This window comes from Electrona antarctica, assembly GCF_951216825.1.
Source record: "Electrona antarctica genome assembly, chromosome: 19".
NCBI classification, from domain to species: domain Eukaryota; kingdom Metazoa; phylum Chordata; class Actinopteri; order Myctophiformes; family Myctophidae; genus Electrona; species Electrona antarctica.
Window position 1 is genome coordinate 24,368,633 of NC_136800.1, and position 25,673 is coordinate 24,394,305.

Consider the following 25,673-nt stretch of genomic DNA (forward strand, 5'->3'; position numbering starts at 1 on the left):
TTCATTGCACATGCGCAACGCACTATAACCCTGAAGTGAGCGCGTGTTGTTTTCATGGCGGTGATCAACAAAGCTTGCTGAAAAATGTCTCATGAAGGAGGTAAAATGTGTCAAATAGAGACTGTACGGCTGTCTATAAATGAACAACTGACGTCGGTTGGAGAGGAGATATTGTGTGTTTTAGAAAAACAGCGTGGTGTTGATGAATGTTGTGTGAAGCTTGTCAGAGTGTTTGTCATCGACCGTCTCAGTTTGGCTACAGAGATCATATTCAACCTCTTCCAGAGAGAGATAGAGACACTAGAAACTCTGCTGGAGAGACGAAACAAACAGCTGGACCTCTTTTCACAGCCACACATCAAACTACACAGAACAGGTTGGTTGAGCTGCATTATTTGAACCACTGTGACGTCATGCTGTAGTACTTGTGAATTTCGTCTTGTCTTGTTTCATAAGATGGTGGTTGGTTGTTGCGGGTCACTAACACATGTTGTAGTTGAGTGGACAGAAACATACATATTTAATTTGGTTGTCAAACATTTTCAAGTCAAGGACAGACCCCATCTGAAAATATGTTTGTAGCTGGGGTCGCACTTGGAAAGATTCCGCTTTTGGTGACTAGTTTTTGAATTTTGGCGTGGTATGGGTAATGATTTCAAAAAGCTGTGCAAACGTATTGGGAGCGCCCCCCAGTGGTCTGTTTACACAGACTCAAATATTAGACACTTATAGGTATACACTGACACCACGCTAGACAGGAACGCCCAAAAACGTCACATCCGGTTTTAGCCTGGGGTAAGAATTTTCTATGGCTGCCAATGCAACTTGGTCCAATCCTTAATCACATACGGACAAACATCTATGCCGACGCTATCTAACTTGCGGAGGTAGCGTGCCTTGTCCACGGGCAACAGATCTTTCAACGTATGGCATTGCAAATACGTTTGATAATCGCTACTCTGCTCAATATTGTTTTGAAAATGCCGCAAATTGCATTGCAGTGAACGAGCGCAAATCGCAACTTCCCCCGGGGGTGGGCGGAGTCACCGTTTGAGGCGCTGATTACGCGCCATGGTGTCAGTGTATGGTTGAAAACCAAAATAATTGATAAAAGAGATTTTACAATGGATTCTGTTACTATTGGTTGTGCTAAAATACTAAAATCTTAGGAAAAATGAACAACCAGAAAGGCATCGTTTTCAAGATGGCGTCTACGGTGGCTAAAATGAGCTAAATGCCTATAAACTGGGATTTAATATGTAAAAAATCATAATAATTATGCACTTTGAATTTTGGCATGCTGTTAGGTATGTTCATAAGGTTTTCAAAAAACATCGCAAACTAATTTGGCTCGCCCCCTAGTGGTCGGTTTGCAACTTTGGAATGAAACAGGCATTTTAAGCTCCCGGCAGCCATCGTGGACGACATCTTGCAAACGATGCCTTTCAAGTTGTTCGTTTTCCATAAAACTTTAGTATGTTATTTAGCACATCCAATGGTAACAGAATCCATTGAAAAATCTCTTCTATCAATTATTTGGGTTCCAACCATATACTGACATATCTAATGGTGGTTTCATTGTAAACCGAACACTAGGGGGCGAGCCAAATTAGTTTGCAATGGTTTTTGAAAACCATATGCCCATACCTAACACCATGCCAACATTCAAAAAGTAGTTACGAAGTGCATAATTGTTATGATTTTTTACATATTGAATCCCAGTTTATAGGCATTTTAGCCACCGTGGGCGCCATCTTGAAAACGATGCCTTTCTGGTTGTTCGTTTTTCCTAAAACTTTAGTATGTTATTTAGCACACCCAATAGTAACAGAATCTATTTGATCAATTATTTTGGTTTACAACCATAGCTATACGTATCTAATATTTGAGTCTGTGCAAACAGCCCACTAGGGGGCGTGCCCAACGTGTTTGCACAGCTTTTTGAAAACCTTATACCCATACCTAACACCACGCCAAAATTCAAAAACTAGTCACCAAAAGCCAAATTGTGGTGATTCTTTACGAGTCCGCCCCCAGCTATTGTGGCCAGGGACCCCCATTCAACATTTGGTTTGACTGATTGTATTAACCAGTTCAGCTGGGGATCTCCTAGATTGGAACCCCTTAGACTCTTAGGGCCCCATTTTGAACGTCATATGATATGACATATAATATGACAGATTTTAAGAGATGGAGGCGTGGCCAATGTCATTTTGCAATTATGAGCACGGTAAGATGCGCTCTCCGACACCTGTGGCGTGCGCAAAACGGCCTTGAATTAGTCATGGGTGTGTTTAGGGCGTCCCCTGCAACAACCCAAATCTGTAATACTGCATGGGTTTTGGACTGTCAAAATCCCAGCCTTAAAGCTCATACATAATCTGGATTTTCGGTGGTGAGTTGACCACCAAACTACAACATGACGTCACGAGCCGCGGTGACGAGCAAACCACCGCCCCAGCCCTTCTCTCTGTTTTTACTCACCACCGCTCAACGTTATTTCAGCTCCGGTGGTCAGCTCACCACCGGAGCGGTGGTCACCTCACCACCGATAATCCAGACTATGTATGAGCCTTTAGTCTTCATTGTATGTAGAACAAGTATGAATCTATGACTATGAAATATTATGCTAGGAAACAGCCTACGGAATAGCCTATTCCCTAATCCCGCCCCCTTTCATGACGATGACAGGCCCAGAAGATAATAAATTCCCCTTATTTGTAGACTTTTCAAAAAGTATTTAATTAAAGACATGTAAGCCTCGGACAAGGCCAACTCTTGTTGTGACAAATCATGACAATAAACACAATGTTTAGGGGCGATGAAATAATTAGAAAGAAAAAAAAAGTGCCGTGTACTCTGCCCTTTTTTTCTTCTTTCCCTAATTTACATGGTCTTCTTACCCTAATTTACATGCTTCTATCACCAACTAAATTATTTCTTATACCTAACTACTCCACTAAGGTGGTGGCCATCTTGAAAAATGGCCACCATCTTGAAATTTCAAGTAGCTGTGGGTGGCTGATTGTCAAGTGACCCACAAAGACTGCTGCTCCAGTAATGTGGAAATCTTGAAATTTCAAATGCCTCAACAATATTCTTGTCAAGTGACCCATGTTGGCTGCTCATGTATCATGCATTGAACGATCGTAGCACTTATAGTGCTAAGTAGGCTCATTTATATTTTGTAGTCTGACCCTTTTTAAATGAAAAGATAGACCATAACACAAATTAGAGAGAATAAATTAAATGCAATGAGAAAATCACTTTGAGTATTTCTGTAATGCTACCTCTTCTCTCCTCCTCCTGTCTGTGTGTGTATGAGATGTTTCCACTGAACATGAGGAGAGGAGCCCCAGTCTGGTCCAGGAGGAGTTGGAACCTCCACAACATGAGGATAGGAGCTACATTGTGGTCCAGGAGGAGCCAGATCCTCCACAGATTAAAGAGGAACAGGAAGAGGAGGCTGATGTGTCAACATTGGCATTACTACATGGGAAGGGAACGTGCAGTTCTCTCTCAGGTAAAGGACAAGGTATGCTTGTACTTGGATGAACGGACCATTTATTTGTTTACAAAGCACTATTGATTTTTATGTTCCAACCAGAACAATCAGGTGCTCCTCCGCTTCCCAAAACTCTACATTCAAGGTTCAAGGTTGGACTTTATTGTTACATCGTGTGTACAGGTACATATACATAAGAGTAAAACTTTTGTTTGGCTTCCGTACAGACAATGCAGCGGCATAGCAGAATATTCAAAACAACAAAAACACAGCAAGCACAGCAAACAATGGGATAGTATAAAGAGTGCAAGACAAATTGTAACATAGGCCTATGTCTGTTCCAGTGGCTTTGAGACTGCAAAAAAGTTGTGGCCATATTACCATATAAGGGCGACCTCTCTTGCTGTTTTTAAGAGTTAGTTGAAAACTTTTTTTTTTCAATTTGGCATTTGTTTAACAGGAATCCGCAGTCTCTAGCTAGGTAGACTAGTTTGTCAAAGATTCTACTCGTTAGTCCAGAAAATGACGTTTAATGCTTGGTAACTATATAATGGAGAAAGCGATCTAGTCTGATACATAGCTAGGGTATGGTGCCTGACTGCCTGTAGGCTTAACTTTGACATTATGATTCTGCTGAGGTTAATGGGAAGATATTGACATAACATATTTAAATTGCTGTATGAATAATAGGCCTACTTAACCGGCAGTGGTAGTGCATGACTGGTCCAAGGCTCTCTTGGTGAAATTTGAGAACAAGGTCAATTGTGGGGCTTCTGGCTTGCTACCTACTGGCTTCAACTACTGTTTTTTTCCTTTTTTATTTTCATATTATGCATATACCGTATCCTTCAAAAGCATACTGTAGTCCCTTCTGCCTCGACCTAGATCAAGGAACTATTGTTCCAAAAAGTTGGCTAACACCTGACAGGCAATGTTGACGTTCCTCCATGCTGGTGGGGAAAGCGTGTCACAGGCTGCTGCTGGAAAGTTGTCATAGGTAGCAACAGTAACGTGGGCATAGCGGTGGGGGTGCGGCCTCCGCGAAAGGCTGCTTTGATTTGATCCACATGATTGGGAATCGTGTGCTTTCTTTTTGCTAAGAGATAGCAGTCTTGACTCTGGTTACGGGACTACACCGTCGACAGAAAACCACTTTTATGATGATGTATCATGATAAGGGCCGATTCATACTCCTATTTTACCGCTGTTTCGGCGCTGTAGTGCCGAAATGATTTCGGCTCGTCAGAAATTTTCAGTAGCACCGAAGCGCCGACTTTAGGACGGTACCCGCCCCCCCGAACCTCAAATGACGTCACATTGTAGGCTCTACAGAGCCGAACCGACTTTTATTCGGCTCTAAAATAGGAGTATGAATCGCGCCTAAGAGCGCCCCTCACTTCACACAATTGTGATTTTTATTTTGTGTGTCCTATAGCTGCTTTCAGCTATATTTAGTTTTGCATTATGTAGAGTAGGCCACCACGTCATCTAACTAGGCTTCACAATTATCATATACAGCTAGACGTTTATGTGTAACATGCTGAAACGTGGCAGGCACATTGTACAATTTATTATTGGGGCCTGAGCACTGCACAGTTTTGTGAAACACCTATTGAAATCGCAAAGATTCTTCTTTGCACAAATTAAGTGTTTTTGAGGTGCTAAACATACTCGAAATTTGTGCAACTTTGCACACATATCACAAGTGGCGAAACATTGCGTGTTTTAATGGTCTCAAAAAGGGCCGTTGCCTAATGGCTCAATAGCGCACCCTACAAAATGTTAAAGAATAATAATAATCATTGCGATTTCAATAGGGCTTTGCACTACTGCAGTGCTCGGGCCCTAATTAGCAGAATCCTTCTGGACGCTATTGGCGAAACGCCTAGGCTGAAGTGTCCCCTCCCCCTGTAGCCCCTCCTGACCACTACTGATTGGTCTTGTGCATTAGATGAGTCAGAGTAATCTAGTAAGAGAGTGGTGACATGCATTGATCTCGCCGCAAAGCGGGTGCCTATGGGCAATAGTTCCAAACATTGCTCCTATGGCTGGAACTATTCCATTGAGATAGATAGAACTTCCGCATTCCATTTTTACAATGCGAGTCAACGGGAGTGTCATTACTCTCTTACTAGATTACTCTGAGATGAGTCACAGTCACATCTAGCTTGGCGTCTCCCCCAATGACCCCATGAGGTCAAAGGTAATTACATGGTGTATTCCATGTGGATGTTGGGCATACAGATAGAGTTATACAAACATTCAGAAGAATATAAGATATAATACCTGCCATTGCATTTAAACCCTAATGTCCCTTAATAGCTGATCTACAAGCTCACAACATGTGACATGATGTGAGCTTGTAGATCGGCTATTTCTACTGAATGTAGTTGCTGGTTCAGGTGTGGACTTTATTCATTCTCACTGAGGACCAGCTGACGGCACTGGGGTTTTCTCGGACCTAAGGTGTGAGCTTTCAACTCTTAAAAGTAGGCATATGACATAATTTTAAAAAAAAATCTCAACTCTGGCAGTAACTCTTGGTCCTACAGCAAGGGGCAATAGTATTGGCTTTAGTTTGACTCGTGCCAATCCATTTATTCACGATAACCGAATAACAGTAACTTACTTGGTATGAAAGGACTTGAACGCCGCCAGCAAACAACAGCATAAATGGCACGGTCAAAAACTGTGGATTCTTCCATTGCACACCTGAGTGCCATCACCCTCGGACACAGGTAATAATGGTTACCATTAATAACCACGCCTCTGATTGACACATGACATCATTAATTAGCAATTTCATACCATTTTGATCAACATTTGCATATACTTTAGTTTAGAGTCTGAAAGGCTAAATCTCATCAAATGGTGGTCCGTGGCTCAAATGCAGAATAAATAATGGGCCTTGATATGAAAAGGGTTGAAAACCACTGCTGTACATACGTGAGTATAGTTCTACTTTCCAAAAACAGTGCAGAAAATCAGGTGTAAAACCTTTTACAGGATAAAAGTGGGCAGAGGAACAGTCAGGTTCACGTACTGCACCAGGGTTTTCCAGGCAAAAGAATAGATACAATAGTTTGGGTTGAACTGCAAAAGGTCCAGTCCATATAGGTGGAACACACATGCCTGCCCTTGCACCGCATTAAAATAATATCACGTGTGTGTGGGGGGGCATATTTGCTCTGTGCATCAACAAACTTGACTATACAAACTGGTCTAAAGAGTTAAGTCTTAAAAAGACAGAGTGGCTGCAGCCGCTGCACACACTGATACCCAAAGAACCGATTATTTATTAGGATGCAGAGTAAAAACCAAGTACAACTGCCTTCTTCAGGGTATATTTCGGCAGTTGTACTGCCGAAACGTTGGTTTTTACTCTGCATCCTAATACATAATCTGCTCTTTGGCTATCAGTGTGTGCAGCCACTCTTTTGTCTTTTTAAGACTTAACTCTTTAGATGTTTCTGCCGTGAGCTGGCACCACTACTAAGACTGGTGTGCGTTTAGCATCCTCCTGCACAGTATACAAACTGGTCAAACATTGACCAAATTGTAAAATATAAGAAAGGACAAAATTGTGAAATAGCCGCTCTACACGCTCACAACGCCTCGCATTGAGGCGTTGTGAGCTTGTAGATCGAGTATTTTCACAGTATTTATCTGTGGAACAGAGTCAAACTAAATCTAATGCTTCAACTCCTACACTTCCAAGTGCTTGTCAGGGTAGGTAGGGGGTCCCCAGTTCACATATGATTATTTTCGGAGGGTCACTGCCTTAAAAGGTTGAGAACCCCTGCTCTAGTGTATAGTAACTTTACTTATATGCCTGTATGGAGAACGCCCAGTTTGCCTTCATAGCCGACGTTGGACAGACAATAGACATAAAATTAGAATAACCAGTAATACGCCTTAAAGGCGATATAGCGACTGCTAGGGCTGAGACAGTCTACCGGAATAATGTCAAGAATGGGTGAAATTTGTTCAGTAATTAATAATTAATATCAATTAAACTCTACAACATTTCTCTTAGCAAAATACAAGCACACCGATGAAGCCGGTCAATTTGACATATGGCTCTCAAGTGCATGCCGTCCAAACTGTGGGAGGAGTAGCGTTTCCAGAAAAAGGTTACTCTAGAAAGAATAATAAAGTGTTCCAAGTACTATAGTCTAGTTGCCCTGTTAGGGCAACCACACTAATAAACTGTCTCAGCGATATTGTCAGGGAGTTGTCTTTGTGTCGTCACAACTGTAAATTAACTCTCTCAGAAATGTGGAATATGAATCTGTCATGTGCGTGCACGCGTGCACTCTTTATTTGTTGCGTGCATCCTGCACGCTGTTTCTCCGAGTCTGTTTCTTCGCGTTTGGTTAAAAGTTGGCGTTCGAACATTACAGACTTTCCAAATAAGTTTAATATTCAACGTGTCGGGGACAACAAGCATTTCCTTCCGTGATGCGTTCGCTCTGACGCTCTGTGCTGCCTGCGAGGGAAGAACAGACACACAGCACAGAGTGCTAAAATGGGGAGGGCGGGGTGGGGCGATGGAAGCAAGGGGAACAGATCTTCAAGCTAAGGATGCATCGAGCCTCGACACGTTAACTTGTAGATCTGCTCTTTTTGGTGAACGACAGCCGTACTACAAATATAAATGTAGGTATAGAACTGAAACTAATAGAATGTGCACTTGGTACCAGAGCCTTGTCTTTATCACGATTGAATGGTCAAATTCTGTAGTCGCACCAGTGCTACAAATTTAATTCTACAACTCGCACAGTGCTATTTTTAGTAGAAAATGTGACTACCTAGTCGCACTGTCGAGCCCTGCTGCCTACTGAAAACTATAAGCCTCTTCATACCCTCACCTAAACATAACCGCAAGCATGTCACAGCGCGGTCCCAATATTAACGCATGTTCGCCAACCTTAATCCTGTCGTTTTCCGGGTTTTCGTTTTATCAATCGGCAGAGCATGCCCATACTCGTCAAACAATCTTACTGATCCTAAGTGATCACTGCGGTCTTGTCGATTGATAACAGTCGAACCGGGTGGAGCGTGCACGTGTGTGCGTGCGCTCGTGTGTTGTGTGTGCGCAGCAGCAGCATTACATGAAGAGCACTACATGCTCCCTGCGTGACTGCTTCCTGCGAGACTTGCTTCCTGCACGTATATATAGTAACTGCGACCTAGCGGTCGCAATTATATATCCCTCCGCCCCACACACACATACTCCAAAAGGAGTTATTATTATTATTCAAAAATGGCAGATCTACAAGCTCACAATGTGTGATTTATTAGATTATATTTAATTTTCTGAAAACACCTGTAGATCTATATCATTTCACATATACATTATTATAACACAATGGGAACTGTGCACATCGATGATTGGTCTTCTAATCTATATCGTGCTCCGTCAGCTATTAAATAAATAAATTAAGCCAACAGCTCCCTGAATATCAAATGTGTCTCTAACAGGCTATACCACGTTGATACTTTAATGCCCTATAGGGCCCAGCAAAATATCACAAAAGGGGCGTAAACATTTGTCGCTTCCAGCCCTTGTTGTGGGGCAAGTGACAAGTGACATGACGGAGCTTGTAAATGTAAACAGTGACTTTTCCATGCTATTACACTACTTTAATGGTGCAGATTTGCTCAGTTCATACTATTCTGCCATAACAGAAGGACTTTATTGAGGATTTTATTGTCTGGACTTTGTATCGAACAATCAAGTATCAGCTAATGTGCTGGTGCTGACGGCGCACAGAACGTTGGATGCATAACAGCCAAGCACTGGTCATTTAATTAAGCCACATACACATTTATATAATCTATGAGGTTTCTATTTTAATTGGGTGTCTAGCTGGTCATGTCAGGATTTTATTTATATATTTATATATCACTATTAGTATATAGTAATTGCGAACGCAGTGAGCACTAACTATGAGACCTAGCAGAAAGTGTGTGTGTGTGTGTGTGTGTGTGTGTGTGTGTGTGTGTGTGTGTGTGTGTGTGTGTGTGTGTGTGTGTGTGTGTGTGTGTGTGTGTGTGTGTGTGTGTGTGTGTGTGTGTGTGTGTGTGTGTGTGTGTGTGTGTGTGTGTCATGCTGTAACACCACCCGCCTGCCACCAGAGGGCGCAGGTGTATCACACACAAAACTTAACTTAAAAAAAAAAACTTAAAAGAAAACCTAAAGAGAACTTAAAATAATAAACACACGCACGCACGCACACATACACACTAAAAAAAATCTTTAAAAAAAACGTAACTTAAAAAAAAATCTTTGATCCATTGTTTAAAGGAGGGTGGTTTGTTCGCTTTCCAATTTAAGGTGAGACGACGAGCTAAAAGTGAGGCAAAGGCGAACGCTTTCTTGTGATATAATATACAGATAATCCTTCCTCTGTCTTTACCACTCCAAATATAGCCGTAGTAGTGTTGGGTTCAACTCGGGTTGAACTTTCTTGTGTGGCACATCGCCCTCCGCGATTCTAGTTTACCACGGATTTCTCGACCATCCATGGAATACTAGAACGTCCGTGGAATAGTCGGACGCGTCCCCGTTTTTCCTCCCGGAATTTTCAATGAGGAAATGGGGCACATAAGGTCCGTCCTAATATCTGGTACGACTTGAAACTGCATCTGTGTAAATGGTTCCTACTGAAACTGAATCTGTGTCATAACAATGCTAAAGCAGAAAATAATAAATATTACACCCACATTAGGTATCCTCTAAACTGTAGTGACTGTGGGCAGGGTTTGAATGAAGATAACCTTTGCAACCAAAACAAATAATTAAAAGATTAATAATAATAATAATAATAATAGATTATCCCCAAAAACTATTGGAATATTTGATTATTATGACCCATCCATAATTACAATTAATTGTATCTATTTCATTACTTTACTTTATTATTATAAATAAAATAAAAGATATAGCTGCAAGCAGCGATAAGGCTGGACCAAGAAAGAAGACAATGCGCAATAAGATCAATATGCACAAATAAGACTCATGGGCTGAGTTTGAATACACAACCTCGTGGTCCGAAGTTCTACTGACTGAGCTACACGGAGACAATCAGTGACTACAATGTAAACAGGAAAATCATTCAGTGTGTTTGATAACAATCATGTGTGTCCTCGTTTTGGGCATGTTATTATACATTACTACATTGTGTTCGCTGTTCATGTTTTCACGTACAAAGTTATCTTCAACTGGAATTTCAGATAATGATCCATAGATTGTGTGTAGAACGTTTCACGCAAGTTGCTCAAAAATCAGGGCAGAAAATCAGGTATAAGCATTTTTCAAACTGCTCAAAATGGCAGAAGATCTGAGGGCGACAGATGTGTTCCCCCTGAGTCAAGGAACATGTGGAAACAAGTGCCATGCATTTTGGCCAAACAAAGCATGAGTTATGACTGTTCAAAGGTTTCATTAAAAAAAATTGCTATAGCTTTGGCCAATTGGAGTAAGACTGCTTCCAGTGCTATTTGGCATGACCCTACTATACTGTAAAGTGACATAAGCATATGATGCTGCATGTATGTATTGGAGGCAAAAGAACACGAAAGTTGTTCGGCATGAGGAGACACATGTGTATCAAAGTGTCATTGCCAACGGTCAAACGGTTCTTGAGATATGCACATTCAAACTTTGCATTTTCAATTGAGTGCTATAGCGCCACCCTTTGGCCAATAGTCATGGGCTTCGTAGTCACCGTTTGGCATGGCCCTCTACCAGATTCCCGCGTTTCACGAAAACCGACTGCATGGTTCAGCCAGAACTGCTATTTTTGGTGGAAGGAGAAGGAGGAGAAGAAAAAAACCCCACAAAAACAATAAGTGACCACTTCGTGACTTCTTGGTCCCTTAAATATTGCTTGATAACTGGTCATTTCAGGTTAAATAAATTAATCTCCGGAATATTAACTAAGCTGCGGAATCAAGGATTGTTCTCCGGAAATAGGAATGTTCTCCGCGGAATCAAGACTATTTCTCCAGATTCCTGTGGGGACTACCTAATAGATCCTGTGTCCTCTCTCTCTCTCTCTCTCTCTCTCTCTCTTTCTCTCTCTCTCTCAGATGTCGCCAGTATAACGGTACAGCACATGCTGGTCGGACCTCATAAGCGTGGCCGTCCCAGAAAGTATCCCATCTTACTGCCCTCCCCTGCGGTAGAGTGTGTGGTGAAGCGTAAACGTGGCCGTCCAAGAAAGCCATGGCATCCAGGTGATAATGGAACACTTTACTTTGATAGAGGTTTGGGTTATGTACCTTGCCATGATGCAACTTTAAATATTGGTGAGATAACTTTAATTGTTTCTGTACTCCCCATTGACTTGAATTATTAACGCGTTAATAATAACCTTTTTTACCCTTTTGAAGCATTCATAGGGGTTAACAATTGGGGTTAAGGACAATCTCATTTAGGATTTGCTTATACGGCCATCTCAACCATTCACAGCGACTTTAGAGTGTCTAGTGTAAAAGAGGAAATGGAAAACGCCAGGTGAAGAGTTAAACAAACATGCTAAAAGCTTGTCTGTACTGCGCAGCTTGTCTAATATACCTGAATTTTACAGTTGTTTCACAGCAGGATAATTCTTACCACGTGGGCTTTACTGACATACAGACATATGTAGGAGACGTTGGATGTGGATACCTTTTACATTAACGACACAATGTTGGGCGATAACATGAACACAACTACTGATTTCTCTGAAACATCAGTGCTGTACAAAGAGACTGATAGACGTTATAGCATGTGGCACCTGCATGCATGGTAGAAAGTGTGTGTGTGTGTGTGTGTGTGTGTGTGTGTGTGTGTGTGTGTGTGTGTGTGTGTGTGTGTGTGTGTGTGTGTGTGTGTGTGTGTGTGTGTGTGTGTGTGTGTGTGTGTGTGTGTGTGTGTGTGTGTGTGTGTGTGTGTGTGTGTGCGCACAGCATTTTATTAAATAGTACATGTTATACATCTTTGCTCAGCTGCTGGTCAGGCTACTACAGTAGTAACAGATGTGTTTGATGTAGATGGATTCATGGTTTGGACATTGAACATGTATTTACAGCATAGGTTCCTCTAAACAGAGGATCTGTTTAGAGCATAGGTTCCTTATGAAACAGAAAACAAATGTTAAGTATGACTTTCTCTTGTATCTTTTCCATAGACTTCCTGCATCCCCTTGTGTGTGAAGAGGACGTTTCCTCTGAACAGCTGGAGAGGAGCCCCAGTCTGGTCCAGGAGGAACCAGAGCCTCCACTGAGTAAAGGGGATCAGGAAGAGCTACTTCAAAGACCACAGGAGGCTGATGGATCAACAATGATGTTACTAGAAATGATCTGTGAAGATGATAATGAAAATATGGAGACGGAGCCTGTTGCCAGCACTTCAACTGAACACATGAAAGCACAAGCTGATTTAGAGGACTGTGGACAGTCACAAACAACTAGTGTTGACCAGCTCCACATGACATCAAAACAAACTCACTCCATGTTGAGTCACACAGGAGAAAAGCCATATAATTGTTCTGATTGTGGGAAAAGCTATAGTGACAGAAGTGGTTTAACGAAACACATGAAGACGCATACAGGCGAAAAACCCTTTAGCTGTAGACTTTGTGACAAAGCTTTTGTTAGAAAGGATCATCTAAAAAGTCATGTGAGAATTCATACAGGAGAAACCCTGTATCCCTTTATCTGTACAGTTTGTGGTAAAGGCTTTGATCGACCGGGACATTTAACAAGGCACATTTGGATAAGACACAAGACAACTCGTAAAGGTGAAAAGCCCTGTATTTGTAAAGTTAAAATTGATATTTTCAAGATCCAGGGGCGGCCATCTTGAGAATATAAATTTGAAGTAGCTGGGGGTGTTTTCTTGGCAAGTAACCAGTAAGAGACTGTAACCAGTAAGAGACTGTTCATATCAATTTGCAGGCTTGTGTCACTAACTAATGGTGGATCTTGAAAAATGGCTGCCATCTTGCAATTTTAAGTGGCTGTGGGTGTTTTAGTATTGCTACTTCTATTTTTTTATTTGTATAATTTTTGCCCTATATTGACTTGTTCTTTATTTTGGATGTGGATACCTTTTACATTAACGACACAATGTTGGGCGATAACATGAACACAACTACTGATTTCTCTGAAACATCAGTGCTGTACAAAGAGACTGATAGACGTTATAGCATGTGGCACCTGCATGCATGGTAGAAATTGTGTGTGTGTGTGTGTGTGTGTGTGTGTGTGTGTGTGTGTGTGTGTGTGTGTGTGTGTGTGTGTGTGTGTGTGTGTGTGTGTGTGTGTGTGTGTGTGTGTGTGTGTGTGTGTGTGTGTGTGTGTGTGTGCACAGCATTTTATTAAATAGTACATGTTATACATCTTTGCTCAGCTGCTGGTCAGGCTACTACAGTAGTAACAGATGTGTTTGATGTAGATGGATTCATGGTTTGGACATTGAACATGTATTTACAGCATAGGTTCCTCTAAACAGAGGATCTGTTTAGAGCATAGGTTCCTTATGAAACAGAAAACAAATGTTAAGTATGACTTTCTCTTATTGTATCTTTTCCATAGACTTCCTGCATCCCCTTGTGTGTGAAGAGGACGTTTCCTCTGAACAGCTGGAGAGGAGCCCCAGTCTGGTCCGTAAAGGTGAAAAGCCCTGTATTTGTAAAGTTAAAATTGATATTTTCAAGATCCAGGGGCGGCCATCTTGAAAATATAAATTTCAAGTAGCTGGGGGTGTTTTCTTGGCAAGTAACCAGTAAGAGACTGTAACCAGTAAGAGACTGTTCATATCAATTTGCAGGCTTGTGTCACTAACTAATGGTGGATCTTGAAAAATGGCTGCCATCTTGCAATTTTAAGTGGCTGTGGGTGTTTTAGTATTGCTACTTCTATTTTTTTATTTGTATAATTTTTGCCCTATATTGACTTGTTCTTTATTTTAACTACACTGTTTAGCTATGCTTCTGTTTGCCAGATTCAGTTTTTCTGGCATTCCGCTGCTTGTTATGTTTTTATATTTATATTTTTTGAATGAAAGGTGCTATACAAATAAGGTTTATCCCCTCTGCCAGAAGAAACGGAGGAAGAGGAGGAGAGAGTAGGAAGAGGCGAAGAAAGAGAAGAGGAGACGGGAGGAGAGGATGAAGAGAGGATAGGAAGACAGTATGATGGCAATCCAACATGGCATCCAGGTGACAATGGAACACTTTACTTCTAATTTTAGAAACTTTGTTTATCACATTAAGCAAATTACACTTTTATAGAGGTTTGGGTTATGTGCCTTGCCATGATGAAACTCCCCAAATATTGGTGAGATAACTTTAATTGCGCACCTCAGCACTGGCCCTGTCATACTCTGCAGCAGAATATTGTGCCCCTGTCTGGTCTAGGTCATCACACACACACACACCAAATGGACACCCAGCTCAATACCACCATGAGAACCACCCCATTCGACTGTTATCTCTCTATTGAATAGGCGAAATCATCCGTTATCAGCACGTTTGAATAGGCCCATTATGGCCATACTGGCATACTCACTGTTTCAGTATGTCATTATCACCTATTGTCATTATCACTGATGTCCTGACGGAGGCGCGCCGTGTCTGGTGGCCTTGAGCTACGTGAGGCGCAGTCGCAGTGCCGAGCGTTGCGACGGCCACCAGACCCGACTCAGCGCCGTCCGAGTTACGTCCCGATAGGCAGAGAATAGTATATATTAGTAGCCCCTAGTTTCCATGAGCTGACAATAGTTGGAAATGACACGTCCACCAGGGGGAAACCTTGACCAGGCTATGGTGAGTATGCCAGTGATTTTGCCTATTCAATACAGAGATAACGGTCGAATCCGCTGATGAGAACCATAACTGGGACTATTCGCTCCACACCACTCCCCTGGCTCCCAGTATTATCAAAAATAGCCCCCCCACACATCCAGCGAGCAGCAGTCTCTCAAAGGATGCTTCAAAAGGTCAAAGACTCTCCCCACCTACCAATTCATGCAGACATATTCTACCTACCCACTGCTCGACTCCCATCTAGACGACCAATTTGGAAGAACCCCCCACCAGCTGACTTCACCATCCAATCAGCTTGGAAAAGGGAATGAGAGTCCAATGAGGTCCAAACAAACACCTGGTGTCAGACCCCAACCAACAGGTACCTGGCACCACCCTCCCAAGGAGACGGTGGTCTACACTCAATAGGTTCAGGACTGGACATGGCCCCTGCTTGGCCAGCCTTCACAAATGGGGCAGTAGCCCAAGCCCATTGTGTGCGTGTGGTGAGGAACAAACTATGGAGCACATGATTGAAGTTTGCCCTCTCCAAAGATTGGAAGGAGGATTGGTCACCCTCCATACAGCAGACCAGGAGGCAACCGCTTGGCTTAAGGACATTGCATTCGCTAAATAAATAAATAAACAAAGACAAGAAAGATGAAGAAAGGGAACTTTACAGCGAGCGAAGTTGGACAGGGGAGAGGATGAATAAAATCGTCTCCTCGCCTAAAAATACCTGATTGAATCGGCTTCATGGAGAAGACAGTGGAGAGAAATCACGCTTCGTTGTACTTGTGCGTGTACTTGTACCTGTACCTGGAACAATGCCAAATAAACCTGATTCTGATTCTGAAGTACTGCGGCATGGTCATGCTGGGCCTTCAAAAGGCGTTTGACACTGAACCACTCCATACTGCTAAACAAGCTGAAGGCAATCGGTTTTGATGGACCATCTGGGTGAGATCTTACCTTGAGGGAAGGAAGCAGGTGGTCGAGGTGAATGGCATCCTGTCTACTTTCCTCCCAGTAGAGTGTGGGGTCCCCCAAGGGAACATCCTAGGGCCTCTACTGTTCTTTATTTATGTAAATTACATGAACTCGGCATGTACATGCAATCTGTTCTTGGGATTCGGAACCGGGTCAGTTTCAGACCCGGTTCCGACATTGCAGATCTGGAGCCGGTTCCATCATTTTTTTTATTAACTGTTCCCCAAACGGTTCTTATCAGTCGTCATTTAGCTCTGCTGTGTCTGTGCGTGCATGCAAGCAGAGCCAAGTTACTGGGGTGACGTCACCCCACCTACATGAGTGAGTGGGGTCGGGGAGGATACGCCCACTGTTCTGTGCATTCAGCAACCGTCACCGGAGCGAGCGGGACAGTATGTCGAAGAGCTCTCCAAAGTGTGGTTAACAGAGAGGGAAATGACTCTGAGGCTGAGCACACACAGTGCAATAATTGCGATGCCATTTCCTGCAAAGGTTGTTGCAACTTGCACCAGTTGCACGTCCACATTGAGGAAACATCTCAAAATCCACGTGAGTCCATGACTCACGACAAGTCTTTCTGTCTGATATTTTATGAATCACGTTAACTATAGACGCCTTAACAGACGACGTCACACTGATAAGCAACAGCATGCGCGTGCATCGCGGTAGCAGAAGAACACCACCTCTCATAAGATGCAATGGAAAAGTTCTAACTGCACTCATGTGTAAAAAATGCCCCATCAAACTTTCAGATGCTGTTTTTATCCCAGTGTGGAGGAAGAATGATTAGGATTTTTATTGTGATCTCTCGCCCTTGAAATATATAATCCCTGGTTTCTGTTGTGTTTGAACAATAATAGCAATTCAAAACAGTTGTCCTCCAAACCACACCTCCAGTCGCTTTCATAAGAACGGGAGGTGCACTCATGATCACGGCAGCAGAGCCTGTTTGTGCACGGCTGCACACGCACCTGCAGCCCATCAAGTATAATTTATGCTTCGTCCCGCATGGTGTCGTGCACGCAGACCTCTGCGTGCGCGACACCATGCGATGCGATGCGATGTGAGCTTGTATATCAGCTGTTCTCTGTGCGCAATACTGTTGGGCTTTGAAGTATAAATGTCTCCTAGGGTGCACCTCACTAGCCAACTCACAAGAGGAGTTTGAATGGACTGAAACCAGCGCTCCCCAAAACAACAGGTTTGGAGATCTGTTGGGAATTGATTACATGAAACAGTCACCCGTGCGCCCAGTCCCAATGTTTGTAAACAAATAATTGGTCTATTGAGCCATGAATTAAATAAAAAATCAATTTGTCTGCACTTATTTGCTCCACACGTCCCAAACTCTTCTCCCTTCTGGCTCCAAAACTATGGAATGCACTTCCCATCACAGTCAGAACTGCAGCCTCACTCCCAATCTTCCGCCGTAGTCTGAAAACCCACCTCTTCAGACTCCACCATGGGGCTCTAAATTAATCGCGCGACTGTTGAGAGCCCAGCCTTTAGCTGCATATATAACTCCATATATTGATTACTTTACAAGTAAGACGTGCGAACGTGGGAAGCGAACGCAGCTCGTAAATTGCAAAAACAACAATTAGAATAAATTACGTAATTTTTTAAGGTTTTTTTAAGTTCTCTTTTTTGTGTTTTTTAAGATTTTTTAAGTTAAGTTTTTCCTTTTTAAGTTTTTTTTTTTAAAGTTTTTTTTAAGTTAAGTTAAGTTGTGTGTGTGTGTGTGTGTGTGTGTGTGTGTGTGTGTGTGTGTGTGTGTGTGTGTGTGTGTGTGTGTGTGTGTGTGTGTGTGTGTGTGTGTGTGTGTGTGTGTGTGTGTGTGTGTGTTTTTGTGTGTGATACAGCTGCGTCCTCTGGTGGTGGGCGGGTGGTGTTACAGCGTGACACACAGACAGACATGATCTGCTGGGTCTCATAGTAAATACTCACTGCGTTCGCAATAAACAGTTTGTAGAAAAAAGCACAGGAATGTAGCCTACAGTTCAATACAAGGTCTGCTAAGAGGATTTTATAACTCAAGAAAACACTGGCTTGTTTCCATTAGGGTAACTGAGGTCCTTCATATTAAATTAATCTGATGTGGTGACAACATTTCTCACCACAACAATATCATTATTGCAATGTGTACTGTATATTTAATATAGGCTACAGTACAAATTGCAATATACAGTTCAAATTGCAACAATGATATTGTTGTGGTGGCTAGCTGGTGAAGTTTAAATAATAGTGCCAACTCATAATTGTAAAGTGCAATTACAATAATTTAATTTGTGTTTATTATGTAGGCCTACTTGGTTAGGTTATATTAGTTATAATATAAGCATAATGTATGTCAGAAAAAAAGGGGGACAATAATATTGGGAACCTTTAAGGGAACTGGAACCGTTAGGATTCGGTAAGGTTCCGGAACCGTTAAAATCCTAACGAATCCCAACCCTAGTGACAATGCAGTCACAAATAAGGAGGTCACTTACTTGGGTTGTATCTTGGATAACAAACTCACGGGTGAAAAAATGGCAATTACAGTGATCTCAAAGGTCAACCAGAGAACTCGTTTTTTGGGCAGGATATCCCCTTATGTCAACAGCAGTGCTATGAGGACCTTGGCTGGTGCCCTCATCCAGTGTCACTTTGACTATGCTTGTACTTCATGCTACAGAGGTATTTCTAAGCCAGTGTTTCCCAACCTGTGTCCCGCGGTACTTTACTGTGCTGTTTGATGTGTCCAGGTGTGCCGCCTGATTTGACCGAAAATTTAACCCTAACACTAACCCTCCCCCTATTGAGCTGCAGGATTCCTATTGTTGCGTCGTCGTTGTCACACGTCTAACCATTAGACGTGCGATAACACCAACTACGGAACAATAGACTCTCGGCCATTGAAATGTTAATGCTAAAGAGATGCATCCAGAAGACGCTACATTTCGCCCCCTCCAGTAAGACTGGAGCGCACGTAGACAGCAGACACATACAGTCCTACATGTCCCGACCCAAACACTGAGGAGGTAAAGTAAACGTGACGTTGTTGTGATTAAACATAATGTGCCACGAAAAATAGCTGTCCAAGTGTCCATACATGATCGCCTCGTTCTGCGAACAAAATCCTCCACAGAAGCGCAGTGATGCCTGATTTATTCTTCGTCGTACACGTGTTCCATGCTGAAAATGGCTGATTTACAAGCTCACAACGCGTTGCGGACGCAACGTGTTGTGAGCTTGTCGATCAGCTATTTTCAGCACGTGGAAATATGCAGGCTGTGAGAACTGAGACCCTTCACAATAAAAGCATGCAGCTTTCACAAGTTGGCCCATAATAAAGACAAGGAAAAGGATTAAGAATTAGGTAGCATTTCACATTGCATATGAGCTATTTTTTTCTCCAAAATGTATTTAAAAAAAATATATAATAAGGAATTAATTTGGATAATGGTAATGGAGATATTGTAAAAGTTGTCACTTTATTAATCCCCCAAGGTTGTTTTATTCAATAAAGTCTAAAATAAATGAACTTTCCCAACACTGTATATATATATATATATATATATATATATTTTTTTTTACACACACATACATACACATATGAATGTATATGTATATAGATAGGCCTATACACCGTATATCTATGTGTGCCCTGAGATTTTTAGGCTATGAAAAGTGTGCCCTGGGACAAAAAAGTTGGGAAACACTGTTCTAAGCCATTGAAAACAAAGTTGCAGACCTCCCAAAACAAGCTGGTGAGGGTACTACTAAAATGAAACCCCAGGTCTCATCTTACCTTTGCCCACTTTAGTAGCCTGGGATGGTTAAGAGTGGAGGAGAGAGTATCTCAGCTCTCATTGTGTTTGGTCTTCAAGATCCTAGATGCCTCTGTTCCTAAGTACCTGCTGGGCTACCTGCCCAGAGTGAGGGATGCTCATGGGTACTCAACCAGAGGAAGTTCATATAATCTAGTTCCCCCCAGTTTCAGGACGCTCAAGGGAAAAATGCATTTTACTACGCAGCCAGCCACTACTCTGTAGAATGTACTCCCTCCAACACTGAAATCCTTAAATTCTCTTGCAAGATTTAGCAAAGACCTTAAAATCATGGCTCCATCTAAATGGTCATAGTTAGTTTCCGACCCTGGATAGCCCATCTCCCATGCTCTGGATTCTTCACTTAGGGTACTTATTGTCCTATATGTATAGTTCCCAGCCTTATATATATATATATATAAGGATTCTTTGTATGTGTTTCATGGTTGTTTTGTTTGTACAGTATGTTTGTGTATAGTTTCATGTTACAAGGTGAACCACAATGGAAACAAGCGAAGGCTTTTTTGTGTCTTGAGTCCATTCGTGGTTCAGGGGTAGAGTGCCTGGATGGTAACCGCAAGGTTGCCAGTTCAAACCCGGGCTCCCCCAGAGTTACTGTCGAAGTGTCCTTGAGCAAGACACTGAACCCCTAATTGCTCCTGATGTGCTAGTTGGTGCCTTGCATGGTTTCCGTTGCCATCGTTGTATGAATGTGTGTGTGAATGGGTGAATGTAATGCACAATCTATGTAAAGCGCCTTGGATAAAGGCGCTATATAAATGCACCATTTACCATTTATTCTTAAACTGCCAATAAAGTATTCTATCTATCTATCTGTGTGTGAGCATTCTACACAAATCATGTGATTAATCGTGATTACAATTTTTAGTTGGACACCATTAATTAAAAAGTGTTATACAAATTTGCTCAGCTGCTGATCAGGCGGCTACTAATAAAATACACAAATACAAATCTAAATGAATAAAAGCCACCTATGGTACCTTTCCTCTTTTTTTTGCTGACATTTATATCACTCTCTTCCCTCTATTTCCCTCAATACGAAGCTGTGTGCCGTCCCATACACGGGACGGATAGCTCGTATTAGATTGAGAAAGCACACAAGTGTACAGTAGTACATCTAAACACCACAGTTATGAAACAGAAAACACTGCATAGAAAAGTGTTAAATTCAAACATTCAATGACTTTCTCTTATTGTATCTTTTCCCCAGACGACCTGCACCCCCCGGTGAGTGAAGAGGATGTTTCCTCTGATCAGCTGGAGAGGATCCCCAGTCTTGTCCAGGAGGAACCAGAGCCTACACAGAGTAAAGGGGATCAGGAAGAGCTACTTCAAAGACCACAGGATGCTGATGGATCGACAATGACATTACTAGAAATGATCTGTGAAGATGATGATGAAAATATAGAGACAGAGCCTGTTGCCAGCACTTCAACTGAACATGTGAAAGCACAAGCTGATGTAGAGGACTGTGGACAATCACAAACGACTAGTGATGACCAGCTCCAATCGTCTGACAGTTCTGAATCCAATACTGAAGACAGTGATGAGTGGGAGCCCACGGAAGAATCTGACACTGAAAACAGTGATGACTGGGAACCCAGGCAAGATCAGTCCGCTCAAAATACACTGAAATCACCACACAAGACACTACATGTGGAAGGACTGTGCCAGGACCTAGCATCATCAAAGCAAATGAACTCCACCAGTTTTCACGCAGGAAAGAAAATCTTTAGCTGTACAGAATGTGGTAAAGGCTTTGATAGAAAAAGTTATTTTAATATACACATGATGATTCATACAGGGGAAAAGCCCTGTATTTGTACGGTTTGTCGCAAAGGATTCCGCGAAAGAAGACATCTTAAAAGACACATGATGACTCATACAGGTGAAAAGCCCTATATATGTAAAGTTTGTGGCAGAGGCTTTGGTCACATTTATGCATTGAATCGACACATGAGAAGTCACACTGGAGAAAAGCGATATGTGTGTTCAGATTGTGGGAAAAGCTATAGTGATAAGAGTAGTTTATCAAAACACATGAACACGCATATAGTCAAAAAACCCTTTAGCTGTACAGTTTGTGGCAAAGGCTTTGGTCAAAGGTGTGGGTTGATTCAACACATGAGGAGTCACACTGGAGAAAAGCCATATGTGTGTTCAGATTGTGGGAAAAGCTATTTTGAAAAGGGTAGTTTATCAAAACACATGAAGACGCATACAGGCAAAAAACCCTTTAGCTGTACAGTTTGTGGAAAAGCATTTGTTAGAAACGATCATCTAAAAAGTCATGCGAGAAGTCATACAGGAAAAGATTTTCTCTGTGCAGTTTGTGGTAAAACATTGAGTCGGATGGAACATTTTAAGAGACACATGAGGATTCATACAAAAGAAAAACATGCGAGGGCTCAAACAGGAGAAAAGCCATTTACTTGTACAGTTTGTGGCAAAGGCTTTACTTTTAGGTTATCCTTAAAAAAACACATGGATGCTGGTCATACAGGGGGAAAGCACGGTCAAACAGGGGGAAAGCGCTTTCTTTGCACAGTTTGTGGGAAAGCATTTAATACAGTTGCATGTTTAAAAGCTCACATGACAACACATACTGGTGAAAGGCCCTGTATTTGTACAGTTTGTGGCAAATGCTTTGGTCACATGCGTGGGTTAAAGGCTCACATGACAACACATAAAGAAGAAAAGCCCTTTATTTGTAAATTGTGCGGCAAAAGATTTAATCGCAAACATGATCTTTTGAAAAGACACATGGCGAGTCATACAGGGGAAAAGACACATATTTGTACCGTTTGTGGCAAAGGCTGGAGTACTATGGATTATCTAAGACGACACATGAGGACCCATACAGGGGAAAAGCCCTATATATGTACAGTCTGTGGCAAAGCTTTTACTCAAAATAATGATATGAAAAGACATATGGGAAGACATACAGGGGGGGAGAACATCTGAAAATAATGTAAATTCCTACTCATAAGATTCCATTTCTTGAACAGCAAAACATGTTTTATTGCTCTAAAGAAGACTTCTAATTTACTTTGCTTTATATTATTTGTAATTTCTAGGACAGTTCACATTATTGAACATTTCAATCGATAAACATGATTTAATGTAAATATGCCAGATTTAGCTAAAGGGTAAGTTCCATCTGTAATAAAATTGTCACATATTTGAGACATTTTTAACAACTCGATTTTCAGTAGTGGTGTGCTACTGCCTTTCCTTCGTCCTCTGAGGGACAGAGTGAGGCGTGACCAATGCTGTTTTTGTGTTTTTGTTATTGTATTCTTCATCTACTCAGGTTTATGTGAACACCCCAGACGGTTTTAACACAATCCCTCCCAGCCCTCCATCGGATGTTATGTCATTCTGACCTTATATAACACTAATATGACACTCGCATATGAGGACATTGAACAGGGCCCTATTTTCGTCAGTGCTAAAGCCCTTAACCCTAAACTTTGCCTTCTTAAACTATTTTGAAAAACATTAAAATTGTTCAACTAGTCATACATCAACACATGAGTTGGTAGATTGGCTATTTGAACTATTCAAACATATTTTTCAGAATGGTAAAAAAAAGAAAAATAGGGCCCTGAGTGTTTTCGTTTTATCGAAAATGAAGTTACAATGGGTTTGTATAGGAAGGGGGAGGAGGGGTAGCTAAAATGAATATTAAGTATTTAAATACTGAATCGAGCAACTTCAAAACTGTCTGGGGTTGTCAACATAAGCCTGAGTAGATGATGAAATGACCAAACGTTTTTTTGAAATTAAAATATCCCTTTAAGTCATAAGACCTTGTATTTGCAAAATAGGACACTTGTAGTCATAAAGTAATTAACACTTGCGTGTCTAAGTGGTCAGCCTGAACGATTTTAAAGACGGTGTGCTGTGATTTTTTTTCATCCTATAACATGATCATCATGTGTTATGATTATACTGTGAGGAAGATTTGTTTAAAAAAAGTGTACAGAAAGTAGTTAAGCAGTTAAGTATACCTGTTTTTCACTCTAACATGGAAGTGGATGGGTGGCGCTTTTTGCGACCACGTGGTGTCCTTGTGTCTTGCCTCTCTATGAGTTGTTGAATGGTGGGACGTGCCGCCTACAGTACGTCAAGATGTTGTTGGCGGTGTGCACCTTTTGAAAAAAACAACAAAAAAACATCCAAAGATGTCATGTCATTGGTGCCGGTCAGTGAGTTAATTACAATTTGTTTTTATAGTGAAGTAAATAAGTTTAAGTGGTTAATAAGACTAATACATTTAGTTGATTATGTAATGTTGGTCCGTTGATATTCTAGAATCTAGATATTCAAAAAATGTCATTATTCGATTAACCTACATGAGTGAGTTATAGTCAGTTATTTGTACTAAATATCAGTTTTGATATATTTTTGGTTAAATGCCCAACCCTAGTTGACACATGATATCACACACACACACACACATACCAACAACTTATCATTCATTCAAATCCAGGGTGGCAGTTACAAGTGATAGATACTGAAGCAGAGGAATCAGACAAGCAGTCAACATTGAACACAATGTTAAAGTCAATGGTTATGCTGCTTGTGATTTTTCCCCCCTTGTGTTATTTATTGATTTTCATCTTTTGTTATTACCTGAAGCTCTATATGTTACTAGTACAGTAACAATATGAGCATGCTCCGTGTCTGTCCACATTTGTCAGTATTTAAAAAGGCATGTACATTATTGCAATTAATTAACCACTTACTAACCACTTACGTAGATGACTGACTCTCTAGGTTTGCTAGTAGGCTACATCATATATCTTCGCCGTAAATGACCAATCTACAGCCAGGATATTGACATCTGGGTCTGTGTGGTGGAAAAAAAGATATGCATGCAATAACTGTGTAATACAATGGTGGACTATATATAAACACATATATGGATGCCTGAGAGACAGGTGACAGTTTGGTGTGTGTGTGTGTGTGTGTGTGTGTGTGTGCGCGCGTGCGTGCGTGCGTGTGCGTGTGTGTGTGTTGTCTTTATAAAGGTATAAATAAAATAAAATAGCGCTGCTTCATTTTACGGCCTGCATGCCTTGTACATAAATTATTATTATTATAGGGAACAATGTACATACTGTATGCAATTGGATTAAGTAGGCATATTCATTTTATAAATTGTCTCTAGGGAATTTGATGGGAGCATATGGGATGTATTCTGTTTTACAGCCGGCTGCATACTGTATAGGCCTATTGACTGTCATTATTTGGAAAACTGATGAGCACTAGCTTCATTTTACAATCTGCTTACTGTGCATGCATATTAAATAAATAACTGCATGTTTGGCTATAAAGTAATGCTTCATGTTCTGTTAAAAAAGAATGAATCAGCAAACTCCTATAGCAGGCCTACCTACCGTTCCATCACATCTTGCTAGATGGATACAAACACGATCGACAGCTTGATTGGAACCAATTTATGTTTTAATCATGGAAATATCTGCAGCCGTTGTCTGTCTGTCTGTCTGTCTGTCGGTCTGTCTGTCTGTTACACGCCTC

The 25,673-nt window shown here is 41.5% G+C and overlaps 1 long non-coding RNA gene across 4 annotated transcripts; it reads left to right on the plus strand.

The window, feature by feature from the left end:
• Positions 1-25,142, plus strand: LOC306912346. 4 transcript variants are annotated; one of them, XR_013788362.1, is made up of 7 exons: positions 1-376; positions 3,326-3,523; positions 11,603-11,749; positions 12,685-13,296; positions 14,093-14,170; positions 14,599-14,718; positions 21,337-25,142. It is a non-coding gene; the product is annotated as an uncharacterized lncRNA (long non-coding RNA). The 4 variants fall into 4 exon arrangements; XR_013788361.1 differs by lacking the exon at positions 14,093-14,170 and having other exon boundaries at positions 3,326-3,535; XR_013788363.1 differs by lacking the exon at positions 14,093-14,170.
• Positions 25,143-25,673: the final 531 nt, after the last annotated feature.